This window comes from Ovis aries, chromosome 10 (genome assembly GCF_016772045.2).
Source record: "Ovis aries strain OAR_USU_Benz2616 breed Rambouillet chromosome 10, ARS-UI_Ramb_v3.0, whole genome shotgun sequence".
Lineage (NCBI taxonomy): Eukaryota > Metazoa > Chordata > Mammalia > Artiodactyla > Bovidae > Ovis > Ovis aries.
In genome coordinates this window covers 14,237,708-14,254,129 of record NC_056063.1, presented here as the reverse complement: position 1 = coordinate 14,254,129, position 16,422 = coordinate 14,237,708, and the positions used below count along the sequence as shown (strand labels likewise).

Below are 16,422 nucleotides of genomic sequence, written 5' to 3'. Positions count from 1 at the left end.
TAGACCCCCACAGGAGTTCTGTTTACCATGGCAATTTTGTCATTGGCATCAGTCTGTATTTGTTTTCTCTGGCAGCTGTAACGAAGTAACAAGGGCTGGATGGCTCAAACAACAGACACTTGTCATCTGGAAGCCAGAAACCTGAAATCAAAGTGTCAGCAGGCTTCGTCCCTTCTGGAAGTTGTAAGGGAGAATGTGGTCCTGGCCTGTCCCAGCTTCTGGTATCCTCAGGTGTTCCCTGGCCTATGAATGGCCATCTTCTTCCTGTGTCTTTGAATTGTCTATCTCCATGTTCAAACTTCCCCCCTTCTAAAGACACCTATCATATTGAATTAGAGATGCCTTTCATGACTTCTCTCATAATTTAACCATCTGCATAGATTCTATGTCTAAATGAGGCCACATTTAATTAAGACTTTCATATCTTTGGGGGATACATAAAATCAGCCCATAACATTGTCTAAGAAAAGGCAAATTCATGGTTTGCCCTGAAGAAACTAGAACCAAGCTTCTTGCTTAATATTAGTTGAATGAGCGAATGGCAGAGATGGTAACTACCGTGGTCAAATTCAGTTGGCAAAAGTAAAGCGCAGTGACCAGGAGCAGACAGGCCTTCTACTCCGTCGTCCTCAGCAAGCTCGAACTTTCGGGAGAGTCCAAGTTCAACAACATCCTAAATGGGATAAGAGTCGTCCCTTTAAAAGTAAGAGCAAGTAGACAATTTCTAAAAGGTAGCATTTTGTGTGAGCCCGGCCCGCTTTCTCTGTCGCATCTCAGGCTGAGCTGCCAGTTTACACAGTACCGCTATCAGAACATCAAGGTATCTTTCCAGCTAATTCAAAACCATTTAAATCATACTTAGCCGGGCTGTTCTTTCTTTCCAGCTGTATCACTTTGCACTTATTAAATTTAACATTCTGTTCCAGAGCTCTCATCTCTAAACGGGCTCCTGAAACAGACCTGCCCCCGTTGTATCTTCTCTCTCCTCTGTGCTTCCTCGGCTTCAGACTATTAGCTGCAGCCTTTTGTGTGTTTAGATTTGATAACATTATGAGGATGCTGGTCTCCAGATAGCAGTTAAAGGATCCATTTCTCAGAGATGTTTATTTAGAGAACCCTTATTTCCTGCAAGGGTGGTGCTTTCTGGATGTGTCTACTGTGACTTCCAGGAAAGGAAGTCTTACAGAAAGGCTTACCCTCCTGTCCCCAGAGGAAGCCTCCTGCTGAGCGAAGTCCAAGGCCATGGGAACCTGGTCCGAGGAATGAAGCAGGCATCTTTAGGGATCCTATGAATTGATATCAGCCCCTGGGCTCGTGCTGCAGACCATGGGGTTCCAGCTTGACTTTCCCAAGACTGCACAGCAGGCAGGCTGGGGTCATTGACTTCCAGGCTTCTCAACCCCACGGAGGCCATCCTATGGCCAAATAATAGCATTGGCCCAGACAGCACTGGATTTATAAGATGATGACAGGCAGGAGAAAGTGAAAATGAAAATAAGTCATTTTAGCATTTTTATGTTGACACTAGTCCTAAGGAAATTGGTAAATTACATAACATATTTACAGGGTACGCAATGCGTGCAGGCAGAGTTCCACCAAATGCCACCATATATGGTTGTATAACTTCATCTTCATGCCTCCACTATTTGCTTATCTTTTCCATTTTATCAAAGTGCATACTACCCTCTATTGCAAGCCTTCTGAAACTTACTATGTGAATCTCCTCATTTGGTCTGTGAGAATGTCAACAGGCATAAATGAAAACAATTGATTTTGGTCACACCATGACCATATCAGAGTAATGGTGGAAGAGCTCTTTGATAGTGATGTGTCCGGTTCAGTGAGCAGCTGCGTCTCGATCATTAAACTGTCCTTAAACAGCTTTTGTTGTTTAGTCGCTACGTTGTGTCCAGCTCTTTTGTGACCCCATAGACTGTAGCCCACCAGGCTCCTCTGTCCATGGGATTTTCCAAGCAAGAATACTGGAGTGAGTTGCCATTTCTGTCTCCAGGAGATGTTCTCGACCCAAGGATCAATCCCATGTCTCCTGCATTGAAGGCAGATTCTTTACCACTAAGCAAACAGCTTGCTTAGTGGCATCTGGTCCCATCACTTCATGGGAAATAGATGGGGAAACAGTGGAAAGAGTGTCAGGCTTTATTTTGGGGGCTCCAAAATCACTGCAGATGGTGATTGCAGCCATGAAATTAAAAGACGCTTACTCCTTGGAAGGAAACTTATGACCAACCTAGACAGCATGTTGAAAAGCAGAGATATTAGTTTGCCAACGAAGGTCCGTCTAGTCGAGGCTATGGTTTTTCCAGTAGTCATGTATGGATGTGAGAGTCGGACTGTGAAGAAAGCTGAGCGCCAAAGAATTGATGCTTTTGAGCTGTGGTGTTGGAGAAGACTCTTGAGAGTCCTTTGGACTGCAAGGAGATACAACCAGTCCATCCTAAAGGAGATGATGGAATGGATGTTCATTGGAAGGACTGATGCTGAGGCTGAAACTCCAATACTTTGGCTACCTGATGCAAAGAACTGACTCATTTGAAGAGACCCTGATGCAGGGAGGGATTGGGGGCAGGAGGAGAAGGGGATGACAGAGGATGGCTGGATGGCATCACCGACTCAATGGACATGAGTTTGAGTGAACTCCAGGAGTTGGTGATGGACAGGGAGGCCTGGCGTGCTGCAATTCATGGGGTCGCAAGTAGTCGGACATGACTGAGCAACTGAACTGAACTGAACTGAGTGCCTAAATTATGCATTGTTATAATTTTTGTGTTGTAATACATCTTATTTTAATAACTAGGTTATTTTGTATGTACCTAACACTTCTCTACCATTAAAGAGAAATACACCAGAAATAAAACCTTAAGTGCCTTGAAAACTAGAAACTAATTTACTATTGCTAAGTATTTTCCTCTATTTCCATTTTACACTCTAATTTCAGTAATCTGAGATTTCTGAAAATTCAGATATATGCGTTTTGTGGAACTGATAATAATACACATATTCATTATGAAACTCGGATCTTTAAACAAAGGGAAAATTATTTTCTTTTTTTAGTTAGTAATTAACAGTAGTTTTTTTAAAGACCTCTGAAATTTTAGAGTGTATTTATGATACATGTAAAGTATTTTAATTAAAGAACTTGTGCTTTGAATCAAGATCTTATCAGACTTTCTCAGAAGATGTTTGCGCATGGGTAAGTTAAGATACAAATCTTAGCGTTTGTTCTCCTTGGGTTCTTTTTCTGCCTCTGTCTCCTGACAGTTCCTTTTTTGTTTCTTTTAAATCTGTGAGTTAATACCTAGTGCTTTTAAGCTCATAATAAAGTCATGAAGAAGAGTGGAGGGCTTCTGGCTCAGAGCTCAGAAGCTTGGCATGCCCCTCCATCACTTGCTCCCCCGACATTTAGGTCTCAGGAAGCTTTGTCAAATTTTCTACAATTCTTTCATATTTTTGTGGCCCTCACTGCGTGGCTGATGCTGCTGGATTACCAGATGGCTGAGGCTCCACGGGAGGGCAGGAGCTGCCCCGTCTCCCCAGGCCACTGTGAGTGGGGAATGAGATGATGGTTTCAAGACGACTAGCACAGGGCCTGGTATATTATTAAATAAGCATGAAGTCGCATTGCTCTCAGTGTTTACTAGACACAGAGCAAAGAGGACCTCGGCCCCCAGGAGCTGTGTTGCACACTGTGAGCCCTCCTCTCATCTCAGGTATGCAGCCTGTACTTGCCCCCATCCTGCCCACAGCAGCAAGGCTGCCCACAGCAGCAGGGCTGCCCGCGCCAGCAGGCTCATCCCCAGCCACACTCTTCCCCGCCTCGCTGATGCTAAGGGGAAGTCAGGCCCTCCTAAGCCGGTGCTTGATCAGCTCAGTGCCCTCTCTGACTAGGTTGGCCAAAACGTTCATTTGGGTTTTTCGTACTGTCTCATCAAATACCCAGACAAGCCTTTTGGTCACCCCAGTATTCACTTTATAAGTCATCAGTCCTGGCTACATTCGCTTACTTTGGATTCTCACCCACAGTTTATTCTTTCCCATTCAAGCTCCATCTTCAGAACATCCTCCCTCCACCATCCTTCAGGACCTCACTTAAATTCATCCCCTCTATGAACACTTTTCTCCATTCATAATGTACCCTTTCTTCATTGCAGGGGAACTTTCAACAGACTCTCCACATCACGCAGGTTGACACCTGCCTCTCTGATGTCACGACTCGGTTCTTTAACACCCTCGGAAGGGCTGGCAGGTGCTTAGGGAAAGGGCCACGTACTTATTACATGTCCTGTTTGTGCTCAAAGCACAGCTTCTTGCAAACAGTGGACACTGCATTGATGTGTGTGAAAAGAGTGGAGGGAAGACAGAGTTCCTGTAATTTGTAAGGCTGCTACAGAGGTGGAACCGAGGGATTGATTACTTGCCATCTGGGAGAAGCAGTGGTTAACGCAGGATCTGAATGACCTCTCTCAGGGCAGAATGACTGTCAGCAAAGGGAGGGGGGTTACATTAAACCAAAAGCTGGAACGTCCACTCTGAAAGCTAGTTTATCCGCCTTAAGGCAGGCACGTGGGAAGAGACTTGGAAAGCCATGAAGCCGTATGGGCCCCGGCTTGACAGTGACTGACAAATGAACAGGTAAGAGCACCGCTATTGCATTAAGAAGCTCTGCATCTCTCCAGGAGATGGCCCTGGAAGACTTGATTCAATTTAAGACTTCTCTGCCGCAGATCTGGAGATAATCACAAATGCAGAAATATATTTATGAAAGTCTGTTGCCACTGAGCTCAAAAGACCATAATCCTATTACTTGTGAGTTTGAAAAGGGTAAACATGAATAACCGAAAGGGAATATCGATTACAGGAGTAATATGAACAGGAATAATGGAATTAAAGTAATTGAGGCAATATTGGACCTAATGGACCTTGTTTCTCTTAATGCCTCTTTTCTGCTCTTCACATTGACTTGGCCCTAAAGTCGATTGGACTCTGTGCACCGAGAGAGAAGAACATAATGGAAGAATTAGTATTGCTGTCTATAAAAAAAAAATCAATCTGTTGTTCTTACAGAAGAACATCAATCAGTCTGTGAAATCAATTAGCTGGAATTTTTTACATTCAGCTCATAAGGTTACGGGACAAAGTGATGAGCAAAGCCGGTCTGCCTCGCACATAGTAGATACTCAGGAAAGGTTTCTTGAGTTAAAAGCCAGAGGAGACCACGGATTTTTGTCGAAACACAACTTCAGTGTAAGTCCTTTCGTGGGTACTGATTCAGTCCAGCCCCTTCTCCTTCCTGGACTGAGTCCATCATGCTGTGAGTGGAGTCGACTCCATCTCACTGATCTCTGCAGTGAGTTCTCTCCAAGTCGCTGCCTGGCCTTCCAGGCCAGTCTTGCGTGATCTCGGGTCTCTGTGTTATTTAAGGTCTGTCCTGTTTCCTGTGACTAGGTTTTCTGCTCTGTAGAGCACTAGCAAATTACATTTTGGGGGAAATATCCCTTTGATGACATTACTGCCTCTCCAGAAAGCTTGCGTCTCCCCTTTGTCTCCCAAGTTACAGGCTCATTGTACTTTACACCCTTCCCCAGCCTGTGGCTCTGAAGAGCTTCTGTGTTTAGACTTCTCCCACTGACTGTCCACACTCAACTCCCACCGGCCCTACCTGGGCCCAATGGGGAAGGCACATGGGTCTCTGCAGGGCGTCATCCCGTTTTCAAACAGGCAGGATGCTCTCCTTGGAAGTCTTCTTCTCATATCTATATCCCTCCAATTAGAGTCCGTCTGGCCAAGGCACACCTGATCTTCCTTAAAACTGTGTGTTATCAAGAACTGTGTTGTGAAGATGTTTATTTCAGTGAAATGGTGTGAGGAACTAAAGAGTTGCAGGCACACAGTAATAGAATTGCTTTACCAGAAATAGGGCTTTCCAGGTGGCTCAGTGTTAAAGAATCCGCCTGCCAAGGCAGGAGACACAGAAGACGTGGTTTCAGTCCTTGGGTGGGGAAGATCCCTTGGAGGAGGAAACGGCAACCCACTCCAGTATTCTTGCCTTGGAAATCACATGAACAGAGGAACCTGGTGGGCTGCAGTCCATGGGGTTATAAAGAGTCAGGCAAGACTTAGTGACTGAGCATATTTCAATGATAATGGGGTTTTCGATGTCTATAGGAGTGTGACTTTAAAATCTGAAGATCCTGCAAAGTACAACATGGCACTGTGTGTCTTTTCACAGGTTTGTTGTGAACTAAACTGGAATTTTAAAAAACAATTTCAACATTTTAAGGACCCACAGTGATGAAAAACTAAGAATAAAGACTTAAAGCAGCTGTATTTTAAGTAGAAGAACTTTTTCTCTATTCTCCCAGCAGTCTTGGTCTGCATTAAATAAATATTATTTCTCAATCAATTGATCACTTTGTATCTAATACACATTTTGCAGATTCTACAGTAGAAATATTTCTAATGTTTATTCTTCAAAACTGAGTTTAAGTCCTTTTTCCTCCATTGGCTTTGCCTCTTATCATTCAGCTCTTCTGTGTGGTGGTTTTTCCCCCTCCAGATACCTTTTTTTAAGGCTCATGATCCATTTAAGGATCATTAAGATATTTTTAAATATTTAACCTTTTTGAGAATTTTTAGATGCTATTCTGAAATAGGGATATATTTTAATTTCCCACAATGCCCAACACATTGTTAGGGCAGTGTGACATATTGATTTATAAAAATATACAATTATTAGGTTCCGTTTCACCTAAATTCCCAAGTTGCTCTTTTTCCAGCTTTCTATTTCACCTAAGGGCTTCGCTGGTAGCTCAGTGGTAGAGAATCCACCTGCCAAAGCAGGAGACTTGGATTCTGTCCTTGGGTTGGGAAGATCCCCTGGAGGAGGAAATGGCAACCTACTCCAGTATTCTTGTCTGGAGAATCCCACGGACAGAGGAGCCTGGCGGGCTATAGTCCAAGGGGTCACAAAGAGCTGGACACCACTTAGTGACTGAACAACAATAAATTCCATGTGAACACTGGAGTTGGTCTGAATGGTTTAAATTTTCTTTAAAAAGTTGAATAATCCCCATTTCAATGTCGATGTGGAAAGATGAAGAATGAGATAGGTTTCCAGTTATAGAGGTAACATGTTTTAGTTCCTGGTACTTTTCGAGACACCATTAAAATGACATTTAAGTGATCTTTCTGAAAAAACAATCACCCACCTAAGAGAACAAAGAAATGGGGCAATTACCATAGCATTGTGGAATCTGTGAATGAGTGGTGGCTTATTGAGCACAGGAGAAATCAAGAAGTAGCCTTCTTCATTGTGTAAAGAAGTGTAAAGAAGAATTTACACTGATGGATTCTACAGAAGCTCAGTAATTTTCAGCAACAAGAACCCTTTGTAAATGAGAGTGAAGATAGGAGTAAAATCAGGAGTATTGATGAACATTTAGATCTGCTCCCCAACTTTACACAGGCAGGTAACTGCCCCTCTTCAGTTCTAACATAGAAATGGAGGTTTGTTTTTTTTTCTGTAGAGATGATAAAATAGAGGCTTCTGCATTGGAAGGTGTCAGGAAAAGTAAAAAGTAGTATTATCCATACATAGTGTTGAAATCAGGGAGATTGCATTGATTTACCAATTACAGTTACCTTCTTCTCCATGCCCCCTAGCCCCAGGACACAGGGTGATAACCTGCCTACATGAGACCCCAGGAGACTTCCCTGGGATTCTGACCTAAAAATATAACACAGGGGTGCTCAATCAGGGGTTCCCCAAAGAATAGGCCTAACTAGAACACTCCTAAAGTGAATCCCAAGTCAACTTTCCTTCCACCCCAACTCTCTCCCCACCATACAACCCTTTCTATTGGCTTTCTTTAATCATCAGCAGACCGCCAAGGAATATGAGATATTTAAGAAAAGTTTCTCTTATGAAAGACAGACACCAAAACGTGCAAACAGGAAAAAAAAAAAAAAAGCAACTTAGAGGAAACAGAACCTTTGCAAGAAGGAAGAAATCTTAAAAAAAGAAATCACTTGTATCTTCAGAGACATAAGGTGTGATATTATAGCTGGGACACAGAAAAGAATTTATAAGACTTGGGAGATTAAGGAAATTTCCCAGAATGTGAAGTAACGAGAAAGAATGCAAAGTAATATAGAAAAAAAAAAAAAAAAGAAATTTATAGGATTGGCCCATGAGGTCCAACGTCCAAAAACAGTACTACCCAGCTTGAGAGAATATAGAAAACAGAGGACAGAAAACCATCAAAGGACTAATTCAACAGAATTCCCCAACCAAAGACAGGAGTTTCCCAATTAAAAGATAATACCAGTGCTCATCATGAAATGTGACAACATTCTAGCAAATGACAGGGTCAGTCTGTCAGTTCAGTCCCTCAGTCGTGTCTGACTCTCTGTGACCCCATGGACTGCAGCACACCAGGCTTCCCTTGTCCAGCATCAACTCCCGCAGCTTGCTCAAACTCATGTCCATTGAGTCAGTGATGCCATCCGACCATCTCATCCTCTGTCATTCCCTTCTCCTCCTGCCTTCAATCTTTCCCAGCATCAGGGTCTTTTCCAGTGAGTTAGTTCTTTGCATCAGATGTCCAGAGTTTTGGAGCTTCAGCTTTAACATCAGGCCTTCCAATGAATACTCAGGACTGATTTCCTTTAGGATTGACTGGTTTGATCTCCTTGCAGTCCAAGGGACTCCAAAGAGTCTTCTCCAAACACCACAGTTAAAAAGCATCAATTCTTCGGCACTCAGCTTTGTTTATAGTCCAACTCTCATATCTGTACATGACTACTGGAAAAACCATAGCTTTAACTAGACAGACCTTTGTCAGCAAAGTAATGTCTCTGCTTTTTAATACTCTGTCTAGGTTGATCATAGCTTTCCTTCCAAGGAGCAAGTGTCTTTTAATTGCTGCAATCACCATCTGCAGTGATTCTGGAGCCCAAGAAAATAAATAAAATCTGCCACTATCTCCACTTTTTTCACCATATATTTGCCATGAAGGGACCATATATTTGATGGGACCAGGTGCTATGAACTCTTTTTTTGAATGCTGAGTTTTAAGCCAGCTTTTTCACTCTCCTCTTTCACTTTCATCAAGAGGCTCTTTAGTTCCTCTTCACTCTCTGCCATAAAGGTAGTGTCATCTGCATATTTGAGGTTATTGATATTTCTCCCAGCAACCTTGATTCCATCTTGTGCTTCATCCAGCCAGGCATTTTGCATGATGTACTCTGCATATGAGTTAAATAAGCAGGGTGACAATATATAGTCTTGAAATACTCCTTTCCCAGTTTGGAACCAGTCCGTTGTTCCATGTCCAGTTATAACTGTTGCTTCTTGGCCTGCATACAGATTTCTCAGGAAGCATGTAGGGTGGTCTGGTATTCCCATCTGTTGAATTTTCCAGAGTTTGTTGTGATCCACACAGTCAAGGTTTTGGCATAGTCAATAAAGCAGAAGTCAATGTTTTTCTGGAACTCCCTTGCTTTTTCGATGAGGCAGTGGATGTTGGCAATTTGATCTCTGGTTACTCTGCCTTTTCTAAAACCAGCTTGAACATCTGGAAGTTAATGGTTCACATATTGCTGAAGCCTGGCTTGGAGAATTTTGAGCATTACTTTACTAGCGTGTGAGATGAGTGCAATTGGGTGGTAGTTTGAGCATTCTTTGGCATTGCCTTTCTGTGGGGTTGGAATGAAAACTGACCTTTTCCAGTCCTGTGGCCACTGCTGAGTTTTCCAAATTTGCTAGCATATTGCGTGTAGCACTTTGACAGCATCATTTTTTTTTTAATTTTTACTTTATTTTACTTTTACAATACTGTATTGGTTTTGCCATACATTGACATGAATCCGCCACGGGTGTACATGAGTCTCCAAACATGAACCCTCCTCCCACCTCCCACCCCATATCATCTCTCTGGATCATCCCCGTGCAGCAGCCCCAAGCATCCTGTATCCTGCATCGAACATAGACTGGCGATTCGTTTCTTACATGATAGTATACATGTTTCACTGCCATTCTCCCAAATCATCCCACCCTCTCCCTCTCTCTCAGAGTCCAAAAGTCCGCTCTAGACATCTGTGTCTCTTTTGCTGTCTCACATACAGGGTCATTATTACCATCTTTCTAAATTCCATATATATGTGTTAGTATACAGTATTATATGGAATGTTTTTCTTTCTGGCTTACTTCACTCTGTATAATGGGCTCCAGTTTCATCCATCTCATTAGAACTGATTCAAATGTATTCTTTTTAATGGCTGAGTAATACTCCATTGTGTATATGTACCACAGCTTTCTTATCCATTCATCTGCTGATGGACATCTAGGTTGTTTTCATGTCCTGGCTATTATAAACAGTGCTGCGATGTAGGATTCAAAATAGCTTAGCTGGAATTTCATCACCTCCACTAGCTTTGTCTCTAGTGATGCTTCCTAAGGCCCACTTGACTTCGCATTCCAGGATGTTTGGCTCTAGGTGAGTGATCACACTATCATGGTTAGCTGGGTCATAAAGATCTTTCTTGATAGTCCTTCTGTGTATTCTTGCCACCTCTCCCTAATATTTCTGCTTCTGTTAGGTCCATACCATTTCTGTCCTTTATTGTGCCCATCTTTGCATGAAATGTTCCCTTAGTATCTCTAATTTTCTTGAAGAGATCTCTAGTCTTTCCCATTCTGTTGTTTTCCTCTATTTCTTTGCGTTGATTGCTGAGGAAGGCTTTCTTATCTCTTCTTGCTATTCTTTGGAACTCTGCATTCAAATGGGTATATATTTCCTTTTCTCCTTTGCCTTTCAGTTCTCTTCTTTTCGTAGCTACTTGTAAGGCCTCCTCAGAGAGCCATTTTGCCTTTTTACATTTTTTTCCCCTTGGGGATGGTTTTGCTCACCACCTCCTATACAGTGTCATGAACCTCCGTCCATAGTTCTTCAGGTACTCTGTATATCAGATCAAATCCCTTGAATCTATTTGTCACTTCCACTGTATAATCATAAGGGATTTGATTTAGGTCATACCTGAATGGTCTAGTAGTTTTCCCTACTTTCTTCAGTTTAAGTCTGAATTTGGCAATAGGGAGTTCATGATCCGAGCCTCAGTCAGCTCCTGGTCTTGTTTTTGCTGACTGTATAGAGATTCTCCATCTTCAATTGCAAAGAATATAATCAATCTGATTTCTGTATTGATCCTCTGGTAATGTCCATGTGTAGAGCAATGTCCATGTGTAGAGTCTTCTCTTGTGTTGTTGGAAGAGGGTGTTTGCTATGACCAGTGTGTTCTCTTGGCAAAACTCTGTTAGCCTTCGTCCTGCTTCATTTTGTACTCCAAGGCCAAACTTGCCTGTTACTCCAGGTATCTCTTGACTTCCTACTTTTTCATTCCACTCCCTATCAAGAGAAAATTTGATTAAAGATTTACTGAGCATGGCCCTGCCCTTCAGAACAAGACCCAGATTCCCCCACAGCCAGTCCCTACCATCAGGAAGCTTCTACAAGCCTCTTATCCTTTTCCATCAGGGGGCAGACAGGACGAAAGCCACAATCACAGAAAACTAACCAAACTGATCACACGGACCACAGCCTTGCCTAACTCAGTGAAACTATGAGACAGGTCATGGTGGAGAGTTCTGACAAAACGTGGTCCACCGGAGAAGGGAATGGCAAACCACTTCAGTATTCTTGCCTTGAGAACCCCATGAACAGTATGAAAAGGCAAATAGATATGACACTGGAAGATGAACCCCCCAGGTTGGTAGGTGCCCAATATGCTACTGGAGATGAGTGAAGCAATAGCTCCAGAAAGAATGAAGAGGCTGCGACAAAGTAGAAACCATGCCCAACTGTGGATGTGACTGGTGGTGAAAGTAAAGTCTGATGCTGTAAAGAGCAATATTGCCTAGGAACCTGGAATTTTAGGCCCATGAATCAAGGTAAATTGGAAGTGGTCAAATAGGGGATGGCAATAGTGAACATCAACATTTTAGAAACCAGTGAACTAAAATAGCCCGGAATGGGCAAACTTAATTCAGATGATCATTGTATCTGCTACTGTGGGCAAGAATCCCTTGAAAGAAATGGAGTAGCCCTCATAGTCAATAAGAGTCCGAAATGCAGTACTTGGATGCAATCTCAAAAATGATCGAATGATCTCTGTTCATTTCCTGGGCAAACCATTCAATAACAGAGTAATCCAAGTCTATACCCCAACCAGTAATGCCGAAGAAGCTGAAGCTGAACAGCTCTATGAAGACATTCAAGACCTTCTAGAATTAACACCCCAAAAAGATGTCCTTTCATTATAGGGGACTGGAATGCAAAATGATAGCATAAACCAGTTGGGGGTGGGAGAGAAAGAAGGCCCCAGATCCCAGAGACAGGACAACAGAAGAGCCAGACATGGAGAGGGACAAGTGACCCACTGATCTCAACAGGAGTAAGCTGAGGGCTACAGGAAAGACCTCTTGAAAATGATGACATTGATAAAACACCTGATGTGTTTATACTGTAAAGAAGTTTATAGAACCGGGGGAGGCTTTGGGGATAACCTCATGGTAAATATATAAGGAAAGTAACCCGAATGAAACAGAGATTAACTCCAGGAAGGAGAAAAAGTAATGTCGAAAAGGAAATATAGTCATTGAATAGCATTAATAATACCTGTGTGCTTGGTGTGCTTTGTCGTGTCTGACTCTTTGCGACCCCGTGGACTGTGGTCCGCCAGGCTCATCTGTCCATGGGGTTTCCCGGCAAGAATGCTGGAGTGGGTTGCCATTTGCTCCTCCGGGAGATCTTCCCGACCCAGGGAATGAACCTACGTCTCCTTTGGCTCCTGCATTTGCGGGTGGATTCTTTACCACTGAGCCCCCTGGGAAGCCCTTGAAAAGTACCTGACTCAGACATTAATAGTGTCTGTAGTTACAGTGCTATAAAAATGGGTACTTAACATAACCAAACTTGTGCTAGAAATCTGACAGGACAGGAACATGGGACAAGTATATGTGGATGAAACAAAGAAACCCTCATCTTCCTCTTTGAGAGGTCAGTAGATAATACCTAAAATTGAAAATCCCAGAGGTGCTAACATAAGCACATTATTTAAATCAGCCCTCAATTCCGCTTCATGGTGGTGCACATAGTTGAGGACATCCATTTGGGACTATTGCATAAGAAACGTCCAAAGAAAATGTTCTCAAATTTCTAATAAGAAACTTGAATTTGTTTTCATGAATGTAACTTTGTTTCATATTGCTTATTTGCCTGAAATAGTCTCATAGAATTCTTGATCAAGATGTCAGTGATTCTCCTCCTGGAGCTCCATGGGGTCACAATGAGTTGGACTCTTCAGTTTGTGGATTATCCACATGCTGTATTTTTTTCAAGTATTACAATAAAGAACAGAACATCTGAAGATAATAAACAGCACCTTTGACTAAAAGAAAGAAAAGTTGAAATGAATGGAGAATAAAGCTTGTGTTATTTTGCATTTCCAATTATTAATGTGGTCCTAGGGAAGTTAGTAGTAAGGTTTCAGAAGAGGTAGGAAATGGATAGCATTCTTTCATTAAATTAGCTGGAAAAGAAGAAAGGCACTTCAGTATACAGAGGAGTGACTGTTCACTCTCCTTCCACATAAGGGAAGGAGAATGTTGGTCCATTTGGCGCCCTCCATATTCAAGGCTGAAATTGGAAACAATGACGCTTTAATTCACTGCTGAGTTAATGGGCCTGCTGATTTGTCTTCATTTTTCAGGACTCTAAAATGTCCTTAAAACCCTCTCAAGGGTTTTATACGTTTAACCCGAGGTCTCTGTGCTTCATTTTCCCTTTTGTTCTTCAAACACTCTCATTGCCTCTCTCTGTTTCATCTTCTAAGAGGTTTGGAATAATGCATGATATGTATTGAATGATTTGGATGGGGTTTGTGACATGTCTTGCTGATGTTAAGCCACTCAAAATCCTAGGGAATAGTTCCAGCTTGCATTAGCAGATTAATGCAGGTGAACTTCAGAGTCTTAATTTTAAAGAATTTACATTTTTACCAGTGATGATTGAAAACCATTGGCATTCTTTCTGCCCAAATTACTGATTACAATTGCAAATTCTTGCAAAAAGTGCTAGAATGACTTCTCACTGTTCCATAAGGCACAGAGTATTATTTTACCCGTTTAATGGCTATTAAATATTTAAAAAACAATTTTCCAAAAATACATCCATAACCGTAGGTAACGTGCATAAATCACAATGGGAAATGCATTCTGGTATGCATGCCTAATAACACTTGTGTAGACCAGTTTCCCTGTCTAAGAGAATTTGCTGAGAGGAAAGGTTAAATTTGGGGGAGGTTTTTCATTTGTGGTTTTATTAGGAGATTGAAACAAACAGGCGTGCGTTCAGATGAGATCAAGAGCGTTATTACTTAGGTGGTTACTGACTTTTTGCTCCAGGATTTTCTGGATGTGAGCTGTGAGTCCCAACTTCAGGGTCTTGATCAGGAATGGTGGATAACCATGTTGAGTTAGTTATTTGGGATATGGGATCCAGGAAGCCCATCATCTCTTGAATGTTCCCTGTGAAAAATGAGCAGGAGTTAGTTTTATAAAGTTAAGGGACTTCTGTTCCAAGCAAAGATTCAAAAGAAGATTCTAAAAAGAGGGCAAGTAAAGAACCTGCCTGCCAGTGCAAGACAGATGTGGGTTTGATCCCTGGTCGGGAAGATCCCCTGGAGAAGAGAATGGCTTCCCACTCTAGTGTTCTTGCCTGGAGAATTTCATGGACAGTCCATCGGGTCACAAAAGGTCGGACACGGCTGAAGGGACTGGGCACGCGTGCACGCAGGAGAGAGAAGGGGTAGCTCCACCATCTGGAGAGCAGAGAAGGGACTGGCCAGGGCTGGGACCAGGGAGGGGGGGCGGGGTCAGGGCACGGGGTTAGGGCTAGAAAAGAGGAGTAGGAGGAAAGCAGGGAGTCACCTGGTGGGCTTGAGATCTGGGACGGAAATTTAATTTTCTGAAGAAACATTTGGAACTCTTGGCAACAAGTGACATGATCAAAATGACATTTAGGGGAGGTGATGCTTGCCTTGTGGGCTATACAGAAACTCGAAAGAAGAGGAAAGAGGCAGGCACTTGGTGGGAAGGGCTGCAGAGAAGAAGGGAGAAAGAGAAGAGATTTTCCTCGGCTGCCTTGGAGAACTCCTCCCATCCCTACAGGTCCAAAAAAAAAAGGTGTCGGGGTTATCCAAAAGATTTGCATCAAATGTCCAGATGCCTTCCAGAATAGGTCAGTTCTCTTCCCAGCTTACAAGTCATGGAACCGTGGCAAAGGATCAGTTTGCAGAAGATAGAAATTTGTTAAATTGATTGATTGTCCTTTGGACATGGTAGGACCCTTCCCCTCATTCTTCCTGCCTCCAGGAGATCCTGCACTTGGCAATAAATAAAAGGATGTGAGAAGAGTTATCGGTCCAGGAAAGGAAACACAGGCCTGGGTTGGGCTGTACACACACAGTAATTGGATCCGGGTGTGGGGATAAGCATTCCATGTTGCAAAGAGGAGACAGTAAGAGCTGAAGCTGGAGTGCACACACAGTAAGCTGCTTCGGTGAGGCCAAGGGAGAAAGGAGACAGAGAAGGAGCGACCAGAGTGGCATTAAACCCGTGAAATTGTTTGATCTGAACTTGACATGGATATTTGCTTTATTAGAGCTGATGGTAAGATCTTTGCTTTTAGGTCATAAATGTGGGAGGGGGGAACAATCTTATTCCCCAAGACTTAGCATCTACAAAGAATTCACAATATAAATACAAACAAGGTGAGCTCCAAACCAGATGTTCAGCCACCCAAGAGATTTTCATGAGCCCCCTTTACAAATACAGTTCCCCATTATTCTTCTTAGAGTCAGTTTATTGGAGTGAAAAGTCTAAATGAGTATCAGGAAGGCAATTTTCAAGATAGGTTTGCATTCTGAAGTGGTGGAGCTTTTTGAACAAAAGGAACAAACATGTCAAAAGGTACAGACTTCTAGTTATAAAATAAGTAAGTAATTGGCATGTCCTGTAGAGCACGATGACTATAATACTGTGTTATACATTCAGACCTTGCTGAGAGACTAGATCTTAAAACTTCTCATCCCAAGAAAAAAGTTTGCAGTTGTGGGTGGTGATTGACAACAACCTGACTTCTTATGGTAATTGTTCTGCAGTGTATACATAGATTGATCATTATGTTGTACTTGTGAAATTGATGTAATGTTATATGTCTCAAAATAAAAAAATTAATAAAAGAATACATTAATTTTTACATTTTAATCAAAATCAAGCAGCATTCACCCAGCCTCCAGGATGGATTATAATACTGGACACTGTGTTCTAAATGGGAAATCCTTTTG

General features: G+C 42.4%; 1 protein-coding gene across 6 annotated transcripts in view; it reads left to right on the top strand.

The window, feature by feature from the left end:
- Positions 1-16,422, top strand: part of ENOX1 (ecto-NOX disulfide-thiol exchanger 1) — a 658,121-nt gene that overhangs the window by 139,819 nt on the left and 501,880 nt on the right. Inside the window, exon 3 of one of the 6 annotated variants that reach the window (XM_060394297.1) lies at positions 76-15,745. The exons of the other annotated variants lie outside the window; for them this stretch is intronic. The gene's annotated coding sequence lies outside the window, so the exon portion shown is untranslated. The remainder of the gene's footprint in view (positions 1-75; positions 15,746-16,422) is intronic. 6 annotated transcript variants of the gene reach the window in all.